Source organism: Suncus etruscus, chromosome 3, assembly GCF_024139225.1.
Source record: "Suncus etruscus isolate mSunEtr1 chromosome 3, mSunEtr1.pri.cur, whole genome shotgun sequence".
In the NCBI taxonomy this organism is placed as follows: Eukaryota; Metazoa; Chordata; class Mammalia; order Eulipotyphla; family Soricidae; genus Suncus; species Suncus etruscus.
Window position 1 is genome coordinate 46748423 of NC_064850.1, and position 8358 is coordinate 46756780.

General features: G+C 46.9%; 1 protein-coding gene across 1 annotated transcript in view; it reads left to right on the forward strand.

The window, feature by feature from the left end:
- The window catches only part of PROX1 (prospero homeobox 1), a 612185-nt gene that overhangs the window by 158633 nt on the left and 445194 nt on the right, over positions 1 to 8358 (forward strand). The gene's annotated exons all lie outside the window — the stretch shown is intronic.

The window sequence follows — 8358 nt, forward strand, 5'->3', positions numbered from 1 at the left end:
TTTCACCCAGCAGAAAAAGGAGACTGACCTACATGAATGCCATCTAACACAAAAAGGAAAGTGGGTCCCCTCTGCAAAAGGAAAGTCTAAGAAAACAAAAACAGAAAAAGGAAGAGGGTCCCCTTAGCAAAAGACACATTTAAGAAAACGAAGTACAAGCTTTGCCCTACATGGTCCCCAGAGCACCCCTGAAAGTCTGTCTGAAGATGGCCAGGTGTGGTCCATGAAACATAAACACACACACACAAGCTTAAATATATCCTTCCAAGCCTGGAGAGATAGATAGTTCAGTGCTGAAAGCCAAACTGGATTCTATCTTCAACACCCCATAGGATCCCCTTAGCAATGCCCGGAGTGGCCCCTAAGCACAGAACCAGGTGTCAGCCTGAACACTGCTGAGGATGGCCCCAAAGAAACAAAGAAATAAAGCCCAGTGGTCAAGCAATGACTAGAGGTCCTAATGAGCATGCATGCAGCCTGAATGCCACCAATGGGCATGGTTCCCAGGGCACCAATTATTGTGACTCCTATACAAATAAACAGGAGGGTTTGGGAACCTGACCTGGGAGCTCAGTGCTCTGGCCAGAACAATGACTCTGACCATACCCCCACCGCACCCCCAACCAGGACCATGCCAGGGGTGATAGAGACATTGAGAAGCAGAATGAAGGTCAGATCTACAAATGCCCTACAAGCACCTGGCCCATCAGAAATGGCTTGGCCAGGGTCCCCCAGAGGGTGGCCATAGGCCCTGAGGAGAAGCCAGGGTCCATCCAGCCCCCCAGCAAGATGTACACAGTGGGCCAAACAACCTGGAGGGATGGAATCACCTCCATAATTACTTCCCTCCCCCTTGGCTGTAAATGTGCAGAAGATGCAGCCCCAGAGGCAGGGAACCCCCTCACTGTCAAGGAATCTACTGCAGGTCAGTGATCCAGGGGTGGGGTTGGAGATGAAGCCCTGAAGCTTCTCTCTGCATGTGCAGTTTTTTCCCTATCAGCAAAAACTCTTGGCTTCGTCCTTTCCGCCGCCTTCTGGAGTCATATCAAGGTTCTTATTTGAAGCCGAGGCCGGGAGTCTTAAGAACTTAATTTCAAGAAATTCAAAGAGCCCCGAAGGGCACTTTGCTCTTTGAGTTCCTTAAACCTATATTGCGTTGCCTTTCATACTCATTTTGTCTTTTATGGATTTAAAAGGAGAGAGAGAAAGAGAAAGATGCACAAACCACTTAGGGAAAAGGCTCTGGCGGTGACCTTGGACCACCAGGCATGTCTCTCCTAAACGTGGGCACAGGCCCATTAGGAAGCTGTGGAGCGGGCAGCGAGAGAGATTTTACCATGTCTTTATTATGCAGTTCAAATATAAGGCCAAAGAAACTTACTCATAAGCTGGCTTGCTTTATTTTGTTCAGGTTTTCATTTATCAGCTTTTGCAATAAAAAAAAAAAAGATATAGGCAAAATCCCCACATGAGAAGCCAGAAGCAAAGTGGCCTGGGCCCAGGGGGACTGCGAAGTGAATTATTACGATTCTACGTGTGGAAAAAAAGAATTCTTCTTCAGCTCTCTCATCTGACCTCACTACCCACTGGCTTTTGTCCACTTCACAGCACTGCGGCCATTAATGATCTCCTCCAGGACAAATGGAACTTTCTTCTTCCTGCATCCCTTTGAATCTCTCGGGCGCCTTTGTGTGGCTCCGCCACCCTCTTCCTCCTCCTCCATAACCCTCTCTTCGCTTCCTCTCATCCGCTCCCGTCCTTTCCGCTTCCATTTCACCATGTCATCTTAAAAATAAAAATGAAAACGGCAATTAGAGTGGAGGGGGGAGAGAGCCCCACACCGAGCTTTCCAATTATGCAGACAGGACTTCATTTTGGGGTCCTTTCTGGCATGGAAGAGGGGGGAAGGGATGCCATCTCACTCTCTTTCTCTCTCTCTCTCTCAACCCAATACTTGCATTTTCATTCTTTCGTGTGCTGGCTGCCAGTTCTTCACACCACCTCCATTCTTTTCCATCATTTCTTCTCTTCTGGGTTGTGTCCCCTCTGTTCTTTGGTCCTGGAAAAGTTCATTATTCTTCTTCCTCCTCCTCCTCCTCCTCCCAACAGATCTACAGATGACTCCCAGGTCACCTTCTTCCCCCCCATATTTGCCTTTTGAGGCTCAAGTGTCCTTCTACTCAAGCAAAATCCAAACAGAAAGTTCTAACATTTCTCCCAATACAGTCATCCTTGATGTTCCTTAGTCTAGTTATGAATTGGTCCTTGCAAGCCAACACTGTTATTATGAAAGAATCCCAAATATGGGGCTGGAGAGATAGCTTAGGGGTTACAGTGCTTTCCTTATAAGTGACCTACCAAAGTTCAATACTCAACACCCAAGCCCCACCAGGAGTGATCCATGAACACAGAGTCAGGAGTAAGCTCTGAGTGCTGTTGAGTATGTCTCAAAACTAAAAAGAAAAAATCAAGACTGGGGTGGTGGCTCAAGTGGTAGGGTGTTTGCCTTGCATGCGGCTAACCGAGGACAGACCGTGGTTCGCTCCCCTGGATTTCCTCTATGGTTCCCCAAGCCAGAAGTAATAGCCAGGAGTAACCCCTAAGGGTCACTAGGTGTGGTAAAAAAAAAAAAAAAAGGCAAAAAAAAATTTTTTTACTTAGTACAGCCCTAGGAAGCAACAGTAGCAGCAAGGAGAGGACTTATAGCTCTAGAGTCTACCCTCTACATTTCGTTGGGAGAGAAAGCAGAACAAGGTGCCTCTGGCTGGGGCCAGAGTGATAGCACATCAGCACATTGGTAGGGTGTTTGCATTGCATGCAGCAGACTAGGAAGGACCTGGACATCCCATGTGGTCTCCTGAGCCTGCCAGGAGCAATTTCTGAGCACAGAGCCAGGAGTAACCCGTGAGCATCACCAGATGTGAGCCAAAAACCAAAAACAAAACAATAAAAAAGTACATCTGGCTGATGTTGCTGATGCTGTATACACATTAGGTCCAATGGGAGTGAGGGGGTCTGGAACCCTAGGCCCCCCAGCCTGCAGACTCTCCTCTGATTTTATCTTGGGCCCCCAGTCTAACTGTAAGGCTTCCCCTTTTATACCTGGTCAATTGACCATGACTGGGGGGCCGGTCCCAGTCCATTGACCTTTACAGGGAGGGCGTCATCACCCTTTAAAGATACATTAACATTTATACAGTAACACTGGTGTTTTCTTCCCTGTCCAACTATCTAAAGAAGCACTTGTGCATCTCAGGAGGAGGGGAGACCCTTTAAGGCCAGGAATTGGGGCTACTCGCCTCAGTACCCCTGAGTGGCATCACAACCAGCAATAAACTCCACCTCAGTTTCTCCTCCACCTAAGAAGCAAGATGTTGAGTAAACCCACCACTACCCATTCACCTGCCAGTTTGTGTCAAAGTTCTGGCTGGAAAAGACCAACAGCTCACAGACTAGAGGGCAGTTAGGTGGGTTCACCCAGACCACATAGCTCATCTGAAACAGCTTTCGTGTGTTGTCATGATGCTTTGGAAATTAAATGAACTGTAGGGATTTGAGGCCTGTCATGCTCTGCATTAAATGCTGTGGCTTGCATTTGTTTTCCATCCTCCCATAGGCTGTAAAGTTCATCACAAAACAAAGGCAAATTGAGAACAGAAAAACCAAACAATAATGTATTTCATCATGTCGATGTGAATCTTATGCCAAAAAAATAAAATTGGACGGGGGTGTACCCATAATAAAAAATTGTATCAAGAGTTCTAAAAACAAACAAATAAACTGGGTTGGAACAAATGCGCAATGAAATTAATGTGCAGGGACATCAAAAGTTTTACCAGTTTGTGTAAATTCCTCAAAACAGTCACATTTTAGAGTTTTTCCAAATGAATTATTCAAGAATGTAAGCCAAGCTTTAACTTCACAAAGCAGCTTGCTCTATGTAACATTCTAGTAAGAGGAATAAACAAAACTCACATTATCTAGCAAAAAGAAGCAGTTACATAAACAGTACTTTATAGAATATCATAATAGGGGATCATTGTTGAATGCTGCCGGAAATATTTGTCAAGAAAGAAGACTCACAAGCTATTTTTTAAGTTGAAAAGTGGGCCACAATAGCATGTAAAATGCAATCCCATTTTTATTAAACAAAACTTCCATTTTTGTAAAGAAAGTTCCCACACAAACTTTGCCCAGAGATTGTCAGATTAACTTGCATTTTCTCACATTTATCCGTGAAGATGCATGGCTGAGAGAGTGAAGTCATCAGTAGACTTGCACATATTTTTCATAGTTTGTTCTCAGCACTCGGGTGACAAGTCAGGGCTGGTCAAAAAGCAAAACAGGATTTGCTCAAATGAGCCAGGAAAGACTTGCTTAAAATGGCAGCACCACTAACGCTGTCAGCAGACCTGGCTGATGCCTCTTCCAAAAATAATGAAAGAGGACACGGTTCAGATGTGACATGTTGAGACATCCTGATATGTGACGGTTTCCAGCACTGGAGTATGGGTTCCTTGATCCACAGAGATCTGGGGGCAGGGGGCTGGAAACAAACTCCTAAAATTGACCAAGAACCCAAGGAATCACCAAGTCTCCTTTGTGAGGTTCAGCCAAAAGCTATTTGAAGCCTCACAGTAGGTCCACCGGCAGCAAAGAGCAGTTTCCAATCAGTCTATAACTGCTCTGCCAAGCCACTTTTCAGACAGGAAATCTCAGAAATCAGCATCAGGCATTAACTGGGCTGAGACCACCTAACCCACAGTCCTTTCAGCATACAAGTAGCCTGAAGATGCAGCTTGTGGGACCATGGAGAAGCTGACTTGGGTGTGGGAGGGATGAATGGGAGCTGCAGCAAGAATGGCCCCTTGCTCACCTGGGAAATGCACTTGGAGCAGCTAGTCAAGCAGCCAGAGAATAGTGAAACAACAGGGTCTGGGACTCCATGAGAAGAAAGTGAAGCAGGGTCAAGGTTTCCCATGGAGCATATGTCAGATACAGGCTGGAACAAGGTTTCTTCCCCAAACCCCTAGGCTGGGTTTGATCTGAAATATTTCCAGTCCACCCATTGACTACCTGGTTGGTTCCTCTGTCCTCTCCCTATCTCTTCTCCTCCTCCCTTGTCTCTCTCCTCCTGTCTCTCCTTAAATTATCTACATGCAGTTACTGGGCAAATGGCCTTTCTTTACTTCTTGACAGAAGTAAATTGAACTTTTGAGCCCATTTAAAAGATGCTCTTTTCTTGACAATTTTCTAGCATTAGGCAAGAGCCCCCAAAATTATTTACATTTCTGGCCCAGGTCTGAGTCCTCTCTGGGTTGATGGGTGCTATTGGTTCCCCACATGTTGGGACTCAACAGAGCAGGCAGGCAAGCAGAGTGGGGAAAGGGCCCCCATGTCAGTGAGTTCTTGAGAGCAATAAAAGCAACCAGCCTTAAGGCTGTTAGGACCCACTTCAAGGACATAGAAACTAAGACCTGAGGGCCCACTACAGCCTGAAGAATGCTTCATCCTCCTGAGAAGGCTGAAACCCTTTGAGAAGGCTGGTCCCTCAGAGAATGTTAGACCCTTACAGAGAAGGCTGACCCCTGCTAGAGAAGGCTGAACCTGCCAGAGAAGGCTGGATACCCAGAGGAGACTGGACTCCCAAACAAGGTTGGGCCCTCCTTCCTAGAGAAGCTCCTGCAGAAATAAAGCCCCAGAAAGGAAGGTCAACAGCCATCAACTGTCCCCAATTCTCCACCTAGCAATAGGGCTCTGATCTGAGAGAAAGCCCTATGCTGGATAGCTTGGAGAGCCTTATAATAGCCAACTTGAACAAAGGAGGGACACACATGTGACACCCAGATGTGGTGCATATAACACCCAGATACACGCACTGCCTGGTACTTGGTACCTGAGAACATGGTAACACTTTTACCCCCAGAGTTTGGACTTTCGTGTTTCTACTTCAACATGGTAGTTCCCCACACTGGAGAAACCTTTGTTCTCTCCCCATTCCACCCCATCCCACTCACCCCCCTTTCTCTTCCCCTCCCTCAAAACTTTCAAATAAAACCTATCTTTACTTCACTGCTGAGTCTCCTCCTGAATATTTTTCCCCCTGAGAGGGAAAGATGCGAACCTGAAAGGCCTGATGAGGCCTAGGCCTGATTTTCTCTCCTGCAAAAAGCAATTCCTTGCTCCAGCCCAAGTCCATGAGAAATCAGGGGTAACATCAACCCCCATTACATGCAGAACAAGTGGGTAATTGTGGGTTTGGAGAAGGTGAAGTCTGTGCCTAGGAAGTGTCAGGGCAGGGCCGAGTGTAAAATCACCCCATGCACTGTATTTCCAACCCTGGGTGAACAGGTCTGAAGCAGGGTCACATATGAAATAATCTAAACCAGGTTGAGGGTAAAACACAGGAAGTCTTGCAATCCTGTACCTCATATCAAGAGCCAGCTGCCTGCCAAAACTGTCATTTTCATTGAGTACAGAGACCATCCCCAGGTGGGGGAATAAGGACAGAGTACTTATCCTGAGCCAGTCCCACCCAGCTTTACATGTAAGACAATCTCTGTTTGGGGGCATAAAACCAAATTGTAAATAAACAGATACAAAGGAACCCGGATGATCTTTGTTTTGGGTAAAACAAGGTGTAATCTAACAGCCAAGGAATCTCCCCAGCTGCCCCTGGTGTGGCAGAGGTGGAGGGAGAACATAGATTTTCTCTTTGGGGCTGCCACCTCTTTCCCCAACTCCACATAAGTCACTTGGGGACTCCTATGGGCATCAGTTATAATGTAGGAGGAGGGGTTGTAACCAACTGGGGACCAGCAGGCCAGTGTGAATAAAACAATCCCTGCAGGTTGTGTGTCCACCTGCTAGACCATGACTTTATCCCAGCTGGTGAGCACCTCTGCCTTCTCTTCCAGCCCTTTGCCTCGTTCTCTCAGCCTGACTTTTCCTTTGCTTTGTTCCTTACCCTGCTCCTGTGCTGGGCCCTTTGCCACTGATGCTTCACTCACAAGATGACCTTTCAAAAGCACCATTTGGGGTCTGGCCACCAAATTTTCCAGCTCTCCAGAATCCAGAGACCAAACTCCTCCACCAAAGAATTAATGGGAACCTCGGCCCAGCCCCTCCTGATGCCTAGAGAATTCCATAAGGCTTATTTTATTTCATCATAGGGGCCACTGCCAGTGGCAATGGGGACTTCGGGACACATGCATGAGTGTCCAGGGGTCCTGAGGCAGAGCCCACCAGGATAATGTCATCATTTCATGGGCTCCATGAAAACATGAACCCCAAAAAAAAATCATGGACAAGATCCATGTTAGCAGCCTCTGCGGGTTTCAGGGTCTCAGACATACTGGGATATTATTCTGCTTCAGCCTGGGTGACTGGCACATAACAGGCACCTCGGCCATGCCCCATGTCTTTGAACATAGGTGTACATAGTTGGAAGGCTGAAGAACTAACTCATGGCTCAGATCAGCACAGAGGGGAGAGGAGGGAAGCAGAAGAAACAAACTCTTGCATCATTCTCCCAACTCAGGGAGCAGGAGGAATCCTGAGGACGTCCAGCCGGCTCAAAGTAGCCCAGGACGGATGGAAGAGGCTGTGCCAAGGGCCCTGGCAGCCGCGCGGCGACTTTCAGGGAATGTGAGAACGGCAGAGTGAGTGATGGGCATGAAGTGCATAAGGGTGTTGTCATCGGTCTGGCTCGCGCTGGGATGGAGCCGCGTCCTAGCTGTTTATCTGAAACCCTGTTTTCTTGGTCCTTTCAACTCCTTCATTTGTGACTGTGGCTTCATGAATGTGTTTCCCCAGTGTTTCCGTGATGAGCCACTGGATTGGGTCGTTGAGCTTTTTCTCAGAGGGGCCCTTTCCCTCTCAGGCATTGCCCAACTTATTTGTTGGAAGAGAAAAAAAAATTACTTGCCATTAAAAAAAAGTTAACAAGTAGGTTAGGTCACATAACGTGTCCTAGCAAAAGCAAATTATTGACGGATTATAATCCGTTTCTTCTGGCTGAAGCTCTTGCTCTTCATGTGGATGAGTAGTCCAGAGAAACCATTTTACAAAGTTAGTAAAGGGATAAGGCCTTACATGCTGCTGACCTGGGTTCAGTCCCTAGGACTGCAGAATCCCCTGAGTACTGCTAGGAGCATAGAGCCCTGAGCATAGAGCCAGGAATAAGCCCTGAATACAATTAGGTGTGAATTTCAAACAAAATACTGAATCCCAATAGAGATTTAAGCCAGATTTGCCTAATAGCTGCGTGTCCCCAGAAACTGCTATGGTTCCAAGAATTCCCTTTTCTGGGAAAGGAGAAACATCTTTCATCAGAAATGGATTTGTAGGCCAGTCAGG